The following is a 12,553-nucleotide window of genomic DNA, read 5'->3' as shown; positions in this document are numbered from 1 at the left end:
TATCTCTTTTACCAGCGAATCTGATCTTATCATCTCAAAACAAACATTCTATCTGTTTTAAAATTCAAATTAAAATACTAGTAATTCTAGGTCAAACACGTAGTCCCTGTGATTCGATATTTATTACTTGACGACAACCGTACACTTGCGGTTTTCCACACAACAAGTTTTTGGCGCCGTTGCCGGGGACTACGTCTCTTGATTTAAATTACAATTATTTTAATTCGAATTTTTAAAATAAAAAAAAAAAAAATTAAATAAATAAATAATTTTTTTTTAGTGTTTACTTCTCCAATTCAGATTTCACGGGTCACTTTCTTTTTTTTTGCAGTGCCTTAGGATTAATGCAAAAGAGATCTCTACGTCTTGGGAAACCAACACCACTTGATCCTGAGATTGAAAGAACTCTCCTGAGAAGGAAAAGAAACCTTTCTAGAGAATTTGACATGGCTGCACAACGAGATAATTTACCGCTTCGGGATTACTCTGCACCCGTAGCTCGTGGGATACCTGGAGGGGAGATGCGAACTGGAGCTACTGTACCAGCTTCTCTGGTGAATATGCTCAAACAGAACACCTTTGGAGGACTACCATCAGAAGATCCTAATGACCACTTAGAGGGGTTCTTGGAAATCTGTGAGACCCAGCAATTTGATGATGAAGTTTCTGATGGAATGCGACTCCGCTTATTCTCACTCACCTTGAGAGATAAGGCAAAGGTGTGGCTAAGAACAGTGCCTAGAGAAAAGATAGCAACTTGGGAATTATGTGAAAGAGCTTTTCTAGAGAAATTCTTTCCTCCTTCTAAAACTAAAGAATTGAGGAAGAAAATCACTAATTTCCAACAAGGCACTGGAGAAACTATTTATGAAGCATGGGAGAGGTTCAAAGGATATCTTCAAGCATGCCCACAACATGGCTTCAACCGTTGGCTTACCATCCAATTTTTCTTTGAAGGATTGGACCAACAAAGCACCATGATATTAGACTCAGCAGCTGGAGGATCTTTCATGGGGAAACCTATTAATGACTGCATGATTATTTTGGAAAATGTAGCCTCAAATCACAGCCAATACAGTGAAAGAGAAGTCACAGCAAGGAAAGGAACTCCGGGGCGATATGAAGTGAACAATATTGAGTTACTCTTAGCAAAATTTGATACTCTTAATCAAAAATTAGACAAGATGGAAAAAGCTAAGGTTAATTCAGTGGCTACAAATCAAGTATGTGACCTTTGTAGGGAACAAGGGCACACTGCAGTAGATTGTACCTCAATTTTTACTGGAGAAAAAGAAGATACTACTGAACAGGTGGTAGCTTCTCATAATTTCTATGACACTCCTCGAAGAGAGAAGAGTAATCCATATTCCAACACATACAACCCTGGTTGGAAGAATCATCCTAACTTTTCTTGGAAGAATAACCCAGTTCAAGGAACTAGCAATCAGCAACCTAATTTCCGTCCGTCCAATCACTTCATTAATGGGGAAGGAAATCCAGTACAGACACCCTCAATTCAACAAAGTGTTTCAAGATTAGAAAACCTTATGGAGAATTTTGTCACTAATCAAAAACAGACCAATGATTCAATGGCAAATTCTATTCAAAACCTTGCTGTCAAGGTTGAGAATATTACTCTCCACAACAAGATGCCGGAAAATCAAATTGCACAGTTGATGCCTAGTTCAAACAATTCTCCAGGTAAGTTCCCAGGTAAAACAGTTGCAAACCCAGCTGAAAATGTTAATGCTGTTACTTTAAGGAGTGGGAAGAAATTAGACAGACCTGTGTCTAATCAAAATGATAATATTGAGATTGATGAAGACGCTGCTCCTATGGTTGAAAAACCTGAAAAGGAGAGATTAGAAAAAGAAAAAGTATCTTCATCAAAGCCTCAAACTGTTTATCACCCCCCAATTCCTTTTCCTCAAAGGTTAGCAAGGACTAAACTTGATAGACAATTTGAAAATTTTTTAAATATGATCAAACAAGTGTATGTAAACATTCCATTTGTAGAAGCTCTACAACAGATGCCTACATATGCTAAATTTCTTAAGGATCTTTTAGCTAACCGAAGGAAATTGGATGATAGAGAGACTGTTACATTGATCCATCATAATTTGCCCAAAAAACTTAAGGATCCTGGTAGTTTCTCTATACCTTGTCTCATTGGAAATCTAAGGTTTGAAAAAGCCTTATGTGACCTTGGGGCAAGTATCAGTTTAATGCCTTTATCAATTTGCAAGAAATTAGATATGGGAGAATTAAAGCCTACAGCAATGTCAATCCAGTTAGCAGATAGATCTATAAAATATCCCATAGGAATTTTAGAAGATGTTCCAGTTAAGATAGGTAAATTTTTAATTCCGGGAGATTTTGTTGTTTTAGAAATGGAAGAGGACAAACAAATACCAATCATACTAGGTAGACCATTTTTGGCTACAGCAGGCGTGATAGTAGATGTCAAACATGGAAAATTGTCCTTATCCATTAATGATGAAACAATGGAATTTAATATTGCTAAATCTGTTAGACAACCTTCTCTTGAAAATATTTGCTGCAGGGTTGATATATTGCCTAAAGACATGGAGGAAGAAGTCATGAGATCTATTTTGAGGGATCCCTTGGAGAATTTTCTAGTTGGAGGAAAGCACATAGATCTTGAGGGGATTCAACCTAATTATGCTTGCTTGATCGATTCAAGTCCCCCGTGTAAAGAAAAAGATCCTCTAGTAGAAAGTCTTCTTGAGCCTTCAACAGATTGGGGTTAGGAGGATGTACGCATTTCATTAATTTTATTCCAAAAAAAAAAAAAAAAAAAAAAAAAAAAAAAAAAATTTCAGAGTTCCAGAGAGAATCACGACCGTGACTCTAAATCACGGGCGTGATCTTCTCTGGAAATTTTTTTGGAAAACTCCAGAGAGAATCACTACCGTGATTATAAATCACGGGCGTGATCTCCTCTGTTTGAATTTTTGAAAACTCACAAAGAGAATCACGGCCGTGATTTCCAATCACGCCCGTGATTCCCTGCTGAGGCTCAACCGATACAACCCGTGATTTTTGAAATTCCCCTTTCCCTTATATATTTTTCCCCCTCCTTTTACATTCTCACTTCTCTCAAACTTACGAACTCTGCCCATTCTCTCTTTTCTTCTCTCCCAAACCCTAGCTTCTCACTTCTTCTTCCTCTTCTTCCCTCTTCCTCCCACATTCACTCCTTCCGTTCATCCATGGCTCCCAAGCGCACCCGTACCGTTGGTTCGTCCTCCACCGCTTCCGATACCCACAGTTACGAGGAAGAAGCAAGTGAAATTCCGCACCTTCCTCCGAGGTTCTATCGGAACGATGAACAGCGTGAGCGGAACGAGGTATTACGCTTCCGCACTATCCATCCTACCAGGTATCTCGACTTCCCATTTATTCGTAAGTTGGGTTTACGTGCTGATATCAATTTCATGTTAACTAACATTGGGTGGACAACCTTTGCTACCATGCACAATGATGTTGTTTATCCTCGACTAGTTCTTGAGTTCTTGAGCTCTCTCCACACGGAAATATTATCTGGGCCAAATTGTTCTGAAGGTTTGATTTCTTTCCGTATGTTTAACCAAGAACACGAATTAACCCTGGCTCAGTTCAATAATATTTTTGGATTTCCCACTGGAGGGAGCACGAGAACCCCAAGTTCTTTCAACCCTGGTTCTTTTTGGTATAGTTTGACAGGTACAAGTAATTGGGTCGCTGGAAAATGTAATTCCTCTGCTTTCCGCCATCCCGCCATCCGTATTATGCACCGCTTTATTGCCTCTACTGTTTTGGCCCGAGGTGATTCTGAAGGAAAGGTTCGTTTGAGCGACCTTTTACTTTTATGGGCTATGATGGAAAACAGAGAGGAGCCTATTGATTCTGGCAGTCATTTGGCACGACAGTTCCAGAGTATTTCCAATACCAGCCACGGTGCGATTGTGAATGGCGGCCTCATTACCACTATAGCCAAACACCTTGGCTATCACGCTTGGCTGGACCAGTTAGAACCACTCCCTGGAAGCCGTACTATTAATTTTGCTACCTGCTCTTCTATGAACTGCATTGCGAAAGATGAAGATGATAAATACTACTTTGTAGTAACCCAGTCGGGAGTGCACCACCAGTTACCAAATCCAACATACACCGTGAAGAACTGGGCTACACGGCAGTTTCCACAGTGAGATCTTTCTTATTCCTTATTTTACTCTGATGCTTAGGGACAAGCATTCCTTTCTGTTGTGGGTTGGTTGCATATTCATGCATTTTATAATTTTGTCAAAATAATCTATCATGCATTCATTAGCTCTTTGCTTCGGACAAGCAAATCTTTAAGTTTGGGGTTAGGAGGATGTACGCATTTCATTCATTCATGCAAAGTAAAAAAATAAAAAAATAAATAAATAAATAAAAAAAAAAAAAAAAAAAAAAATCATGCATATATACATATTCAGTTAATCCCAGCTTGAATTTGTGTCTGAAAAGTAAATATTTTTAATGAAATTGTTCGTCTTTGAAAACACTGAATGTGATGAATTGAATCTTGAAGTCTCAGAACAAAAGGTTGAAAAATTAGCTGGTTTTGTGGCTAGCACTTGGTTCTCAGTATTGAGACTTGAAATGATCGAGAATTATAAAAATAGTCTCTTGAAGATAAATTCTTTTTAATTCGTGCTTAAAAGCTTTTGGGGGGTAATAAAAAAATAAAAAATAAAAAATAAAAAAAAAAAATAAAAAATCACCTAGCACCCCTTTGAGGTCATAGGTTAGAGGGAGAATATTCTTAACCTTAGAAAACTAAGGGAACTAATTAGCTACTGGGGAATTGTTTAGTAAAATAGCTAGACCCCCTTTGAGGCTACGTGTTCTTGAAATTATCATCCTCTCTACACTGATTGGCTACTTGGGAAATGTTTTAGGTGAGACAAAAACAAAAATAAAAATATTACCCCTATTTGTGTCACAAGCATTGAAAAATTATTTCTGTTAAATTATCTTCGTTTGACTAATGAGCTTTACAAGATTTGACATCATGAAACTCTTAGAAACTAAGAGTTGGCGCTAGTAATGAAAGATTAAGATTCTAATTGGACCTTGTGAGACTAAGAGTGAAGATTTTAAATGCTCAGTTAATTCTTGATGATTCTTTTTTTTCAAAGTGCTAATTATTGTTTGAGGACAAACAAAAGTTCAAGTTTGGGGTTATTTGATGTTGTGTATTTTACTCGTATTTTAGCACTTTAATTCACAAGAATTCATAGCATAATCATGCATATCTTTCATGTTTTTAATAAATTTTTATATCATTTTCCTATTTTATGCTTTTCTTGGTATGTGTTGTGTTTTCTCTGAGCAGGATCAAGATTTAAGAATTAAAGAGGAAATGCTGAGCTACAGGGAAAATCACGGCCGTGATTCTAAATCACGCCCGTGATTCACCAGAGAAAATCACGGCCGTGACTCCCAATCACACCCGTGAACGCCACTGACCCTTCATAGATGTGCTCCAGAGAAGATCACGGTCGTGATTCTCAGTCACGGCCGTGATTCACTTCGCGTCCCAGCTTTTTAAGTTTTATGTTTTATTTTTATTTTTGTAATTTTTATCTTGGTAGTTTTACCTTTTTACCCTTTTAGGTTATAAATTAGATGAGGTTAGCCTAGAACAACACTTTTTGTTTTCGGAGACAGTTTTTTAGTTTTTGACACTTGGAGAAGGTTGGGCGCCTGTGCCATCGACTCTAAGGTTTGCTTTTCTTTTATTCTTCTTTTCTTGGAGAACTACTATGAACTCCTGTGAGTAGTTTCCCTTTTTCTGGGATCAGGGCTTAGCCTTTGAGAACCTCTTTATTAATGCATTATTCAGTTTCTTAATTTTATTCCAATTCTTGATTTGTTCTTTTATATTTTATATATGAACTTTAACATTATTGTTTTCATAATAACATTAATTAAGGATGAACTGAGAGGAGAACTTGATTATAATTATGATAAACAATTAATCTTAATTTTCATAATCATAGATAATTAGGGATGAACTGAGAGGAGAACCTAATTATCGGAACCTAAAGGAACAGACTTGAGTGTTAAATCACGAGAGTTGATTTAAGCTTTCGAGGAGCAATAGATTAACAAAGATCTTAATGGGTTTAATTGAACGTAATTACCACGAGAGTAGGGATTAATTTTAATTAAACACGTCCTCGTAGCCTGAGAAGGTGCAAGGATTAAATTAGGTTAAGACTACCTTCAAGATGGAATAGAATTAATTAATGAAAATAATAATTCAATATTGTTGGAACTCTTTGTGCGAACCCTAGATTCCCGGAAATCTCCTTATCTTATCTTAAAGTTTTATCTTATTCATTAATTGCATTACTATCTCTTTTACCAGCGAATCTGATCTTATCATCTCAAAACAAACATTCTATCTGTTTTAAAATTCAAATTAAAATACTAGTAATTCTAGGTCAAACACGTAGTCCCTGTGATTCGATATTTATTACTTGACGACAACCGTACACTTGCGGTTTTCCACACAACACTCCACTTAGTGAAGAGAGCCAACTAGAACACCCAAAACACCATCCTCCCAACCTTTCTCCTATTCGCCCAAGACTCCACCTTTCACGCCCACCATCACTTAGCCTCACCCTTGAAGGAACGTCCACCCTCTAAGGTCACCATCTTGGCCTTGGAAAGGAGCTCCTCCTCACCATTGAATGTTTGATCATCCCCTTGGTGGAAGGAGTCCATCATTTGGTATCAAGAGCTTAGGTTATCTTCAAGGGTAACTGGCTTCCTTTCCATTTCTTTGAGTCTTTTCTTTTTTTTGAGTCTTGATTTGTGTCATCTTTGAGTTCATTGTCATCCATGAAAACCTTGTTAAAAATTTCTTCTTATGATGCTCCATGGTTCATTGCTTATTCATGAGCCTCCTTTTGTGTTTTAGGGTTTTTCTTGAGTTTTAGGTTCTTGTGTGCCATTTTTTTTTTACTCTTGTTGATGGAAAAATATATTATGAACATCAAGAACATGTCTTCCATCTCTTTTTGATCATTTTACCTTTAAAGTTTTGTCAAAAGTTGTGTTTATCTCACCTTTCTCAAAAAGACAAAAATATATGTATGATGCACCCATTTGATGTATGAAACCATGAAAATATGATATGTATGTGTTTTTCCATGAGGTGGCCTAAATTTTGCTGCACCATTTAGAGGTCATTCATGCATGTTAACTAGTCCTTGGCATGCTCCAAATTTGTGTTGAAATCTATGTGTTATTTCCTTCCTACACATACATGATTGGCCACCTTTCCATGCACATCATTACATGATTATTCTTTTGTCCTTTTATGCACATGTGTGAGTGATAAGTTTTGTGTGTGAGTGCTGGAATCTTTGAAAAAAAATCTGCACCAAAAAGAAAATAGTACAAGACACACTCCACTCACAAAATGTTTCTATACCCACTCATGTGTTGCCACTTGTCTCTCTATTTTTGACTCCTTATATGTGCTGAATTTTTAATCACCCACAAGTGTAAAAACCAAGCAACATTTAAAAAGAAAATAGAAGAAAAATCTGGACAGAAAAATTAAAAAAAAAAACGTGACCAAAAAAGACTAAAAGAAAAGAAAGAAAAAAGGACTTGTTGCTAGACTTGTGGACATTGACCTAATTACCCTTGCAGATTGGAGTTGGACTTGGATTGAATTTTTGGACCTTATTGGACCCTCTTTGAGACACAAAACCGTGGCTGGACCTTTACCAAAAAGGACTTAAGTTTACAATTGCAAAACCTTTAAAGACTTATTCCATTCTAGTGCCATTCTAGGATTTTCTCTTTTGAGTGCTAGCCTTTTTAACGTGTCTTAATTTTTGCTTGTCTTCCTTGAAATTCTTATGTTTGTCTCATTAATCTCTCTTTGAGTTTAGCTTTTTAATTGATCTTTTTCAGTTTTTATTCCTTTGGCCTCCTTCTTGTTCTTGGTTGGTTTGTTGTCTTTGAGTGTAGGTGAAGTACTATCTCCAAGATACCCTTAGCAAAATTTCTTTGGGGGATTGAGTGGAGACTAAATCTGTGAGGTCCCAAGTGATTTGGAGAAGGATATCATATCTCAAAGAGTGCAAACACCAAAGGAGAGGACTAACTTTGTTTGTTCCTTGTGAATGGGAGTCAAATTGGGGGAGTTGAAGACTTGAAAATTTTGTTTTCCTAATTGTTTCTTTCTTGTGAATTTTCGGCCTTTTGTATTTTGGCCTTTGCTTTCTTTTATCTTGGTTTGTAATTGGCCATTTTTAAACCTCTTCATTTTGGTTTTAGTTCGTGTAGTTGAAGGTGATTTGAAAACCTTCACCTAGGACTTCGACTAGTATATGCTTTAAGTGTTTTTCTTTTGCATGTTTTAAAGCTTTTAGTTGTATAATTGCTTAGGACTTTATTTTTGTCTCAATTTCCGTTTAGAAGGCTTGCTTTTTCCTACTAGGGTGAACGTGCACACACACACTTAACTTTTGTGCAAAAAAAATTTGTTTTGTGAGAAAAGTGTGAAAAGGCTTAGTAATTTTTACTTGAAAAGGCTTGGTTTTTAAGTGATTCTTAGTAGTCCACCTCCCTTGATAGTTCAATTTGTATACTTAGGCCTTTTCATACCAATCTTGCATCTTGAAAACCTTTTTGTGAAAACCTTTTTATCACTCATTCTTTGTGAAAACATTTTTACCAACCTTTCGAAAACAAATTTGTGAAAACCTTTTCTTGATCAAAGATGAGTGCTCAACATGGTCATGATTCTTGTAGTACTAGGTCTAGTGTTAGAGATGAGATTAGAGAGTTAAAAGAGTACATAAGAAAAAAAGAAGAGGAACACATAAAAAGAGAGGAAGAAATTAGAAAAAGAGAAAAAGAAAATGCTAGGAATAAGGAGGAAATAAAACAATTACTTGCAAAATTAGTTGAGGGGAGAGAAACTAGTGGATCCAAACCTAGGGTTTTCCCAACTAGGTATCAAAAATACAAAAAGGTTAGAATCCCTAAGAATATGCATGAGGAAGAAAATACAAAAAGAGAGGAAGAACTTAGAAGCAAAGAAAAAGAAAAGAAAGAAAAAAAGAAGAAAAATATAGAGAGGGTTAAAGAGTGGTTAGAACAAGAAAAACAACAACCAACACTCTTAGAGAAGAGTAAGGAGGATAATGTTTCTTCCAAAGGGCTTATGCTTGAAGAGAGTCATTTTTCCATTGAAAATGATTTAAAAAAGACTCTCTTCATTCATCAAGACCTTAACTCTTTCTCTCACATTGCCACTAGTCATGAAGTGGAGATTCAAAAACAAATCCTTTTTAAAGAAAAAAAATCTCAACTTCAAGATTTAGTGAAGAAGAAGTGGAATTCACTTAGTCCAACTTCTTGTGCTACTTCCTTGGTGGTGCCCAAGGAAGATAAGCCTTCGTTCTTTAAGACTCTTTCCACTTTAGTTCCCTTCATAAAGCACCGAACTTTTGGTTTGTATGGTTTGTTGGTTACATCTCATGGTGTTGTATCTTCTATTTTTGATCTTGAAGGAATTTCTCACTTATTTGAACTTAACTTGGTTACTTCCCTACAAGACAAACTTAGATTATATGAGTTTTCTAGACTCCTCTTAACACCTTTTTATCATATGTATCTAACAAATTATGCAATACAAAGCTGTTTAGGTAATTTTTTAGTTAAGTTTTCTTTATTTTCCAATACATACCTAGGTCACTACATTGGGTACCTCCAACAAGACATTTTAGTTTTTAGGACTAATGCATTAGTGTGCTATAGTTTTAGTCTTTTTACCTTTTTAGGTTTTAGTTATACACTTAGACTTCACCATGGGGAGGATCCTATCTTTTGCATTAGAGAGTCTAGTCCTTTTAATTTAGACAATCTTTTTAGCATTTTTAGGGGAACTCCTCTTAGGATACACTTCCCATTTCTATCATATACTATTACCTCTAATGCTTATTTTTATGTTTTTGTTGGTCATGATGCCCACCATGAGGAACCTCTTGATTTGAGGTCAAATCCTTTTCAAGAGAGAGGGAATGATGGAATAACACTAAGGCCAAGAATTCCAAGAGGTGATGTATTGAAGGAGGTAAAAGGAATGGGTTAGTGTTGAAAAAAAAAACATAGGAGGAATGAGCCCACTTTTGGGCCTTAGCTCCTAAGATTTTCTTAGCATAACATTTATTCCTATTTTTTCCTTTTATTTGATTTCCTATTTTACCCTTGTATTTTGGGGTATTTTAGTCTTAGAATTTATTTTACTTGTATTTCCAATTTTACCCTTGTATTTTGGGGTATCTTAGTCATAGGATTTATTTTCTTTTGTATTTCCCATTTTACCCTTGTATTATGGGGTGCTTTAGATCATAAGATTTTATTTTTGGGCTAAGGTATTTGATTAGGGTGGGAACAAAAACCTAGACATATTTTTGTGGCTCTTGGACCTATTTTTGGTGTTAGAAAGGCTTAGGCCCAAGTAGAGGGCAAAGGTTGCATGGTCTTATCATGCACCTAGATGTAGCCTAACTAATCCCAAAGATTCCATCCTTGGCCACCAAGTTGCATCTAGGGTTCATTTGCATTTCATTTGGTGTGCATTTGGCTTGTGAATTTTGTCCATGCACTCTCCAAATGCAATCCTAGATGCCTCCCACTCCTATAAATACCCTAGGCTATGCATCATGTAAATACTTTGGAATATATGAATTTGAGTGAGCATTTTTGCCTCAAATCCTCTCCTTAGTCACTAGGTCAATTCGGCCTACCTCTCTTATCTCCTCCTTAGAGTGAGTTTAGGGATACCTTGAATGGCCTTCACCTCCACTTAGTGAAGAGAGCCAACTAGAACACCCAAAACACCATCCTCCCAACCTTTCTCCTATTCGCCCAAGACTCCACCTTTCACGCCCACCATCACTTAGCCTCACCCTTGAAGGAACGTCCACCCTCTAAGGTCACCATCTTGGCCTTGGAAAGGAGCTCCTCCTCACCATTGAATGTTTGATCATCCCCTTGGTGGAAGGAGTCCATCACAAGTATCTACTATATACAAGGTACAAGAAATCAAACTATACAATGTATGTACAATAGAGACTATGAGACTAAAAATAGGAATCATACTCAATACTCATATTGAGCATAGGTCTAAGAAGCACCTCCTCTCTAGGAGCCTCCTCTAGCCTCCTAACCATGGACCTAGTTAAAGGCCCAATGGTCTTCAAGTGTGAGCCTCCTTGGATCAACCTTCACCCTTCTTGGTCTTACCTCTTCCAAAGGGATCCTTGGGGATTAGATTTCCATCACCTGGCTTTTGTTTGTACCCTTTTGCTACCAACCTTGCTTTAAGGCGCTCAATTTCTCCACTGGACTTGTACTTAGTTTTGTACACCCACTTTACTCCAATAGGCCTTTTGTCTGCTGGTAAGTCTGTCAGCTCCCATGTTTGGTTCTTCTCAATGGCATGAATTTCTTCATCCATTGCTTTTCTCCAATGTTGATTATTAGAAGCTTCTTCAAAAGTTACAGGCTCACAATCTGCAAATAAGGCGAAATTGATAATTTCTTCATCAGATGGGTCATTATCATTACCCATAATATAATCCTCCAATCTGGCTGGTAGTCTCCTTTGCCTTTGTGGTCTGCTTGATATTTCTGACTCATCAGGTGTTGGATCTACATGTCCATTCTCCTCTTCATAGTTTTCTGGGTTTACTGCAGGCTCCTTTTGGGCTTTGAAAGACCAATCCCACATTCCTTCTTCATCAAAGGTCACATCTCTACTGATCATAACCTTCTTTGTCACTGGATTGTAAAGCTTATACGCCTTTGAGTTGGTGCTGTAACCAATGAAGATGCACTTCTCTCCTTTGTCATCAAGCTTCTTTCTGAGTTGATCTGGTACATGAGCATATGCTATACACCCAAAAATTCTGAGATGTCGGATTGAGGGCTTTCTTCCACTCCAAGCTTCTTCTGGTGTTTTATCACAAACACACTTTGTTGGACACCTGTTCAAAATATACACAGCAGTAGAAACTGCTTCTGCCCAAAATTCTCTAGGCATTTGTTTTTCCTTTAGCATACATCTCACCATATCCATAATTGTTCTGTTCTTCCTTTCTGCTACTCCATTTTGTTGAGGAGTGTATTTGGTTGTCATTTGATGCTGAATTCCATGGTGGTCAAAGAAATCTGCACAGGCAAGGTATTCTTGGCCTCTATCTGTCCTTAATGCTTTAATCTTACAGCCACTTTGTTTCTCCACAAATGCCTTAAATGACTTAAAGGCATCACAAGCTTCTGATTTCTGTTTCAAAAAATACACCAAAGCTTTTCTGCTAAAGTCATCAATAAAAGTAATGAAATACCTGCTACCGCCATGTGTTGCACTAGTAGAAAATAAGCATATTACGTCACCCCTTTTACGTCAGAAATACGAAAATCCGACGTAAAAAGTCCAATCTACGTCGCACCTGGGAAGGTCTGA

At 37.0% G+C, this 12,553-nt stretch overlaps 1 non-coding gene across 1 annotated transcript; it reads right to left on the bottom strand.

Annotated features, from left to right (window-relative positions):
- Positions 1 to 815: 815 nt before the first annotated feature.
- On the bottom strand, positions 816 to 922 carry LOC145956671 (small nucleolar RNA R71). The gene has a single exon (XR_014432909.1). It is a non-coding gene; the product is annotated as a small nucleolar RNA R71 (small nucleolar RNA).
- Between the last annotated feature and the right edge of the window lie 11,631 nt (positions 923 to 12,553).

The sequence above is a fragment of the Cajanus cajan genome, chromosome 3 (assembly GCF_000230855.2).
Source record: "Cajanus cajan strain Asha chromosome 3, NIPB_CcT2T_4, whole genome shotgun sequence".
Lineage (NCBI taxonomy): Eukaryota > Viridiplantae > Streptophyta > Magnoliopsida > Fabales > Fabaceae > Cajanus > Cajanus cajan.
This window is presented reverse-complemented; position numbering and strand designations above follow the sequence as displayed.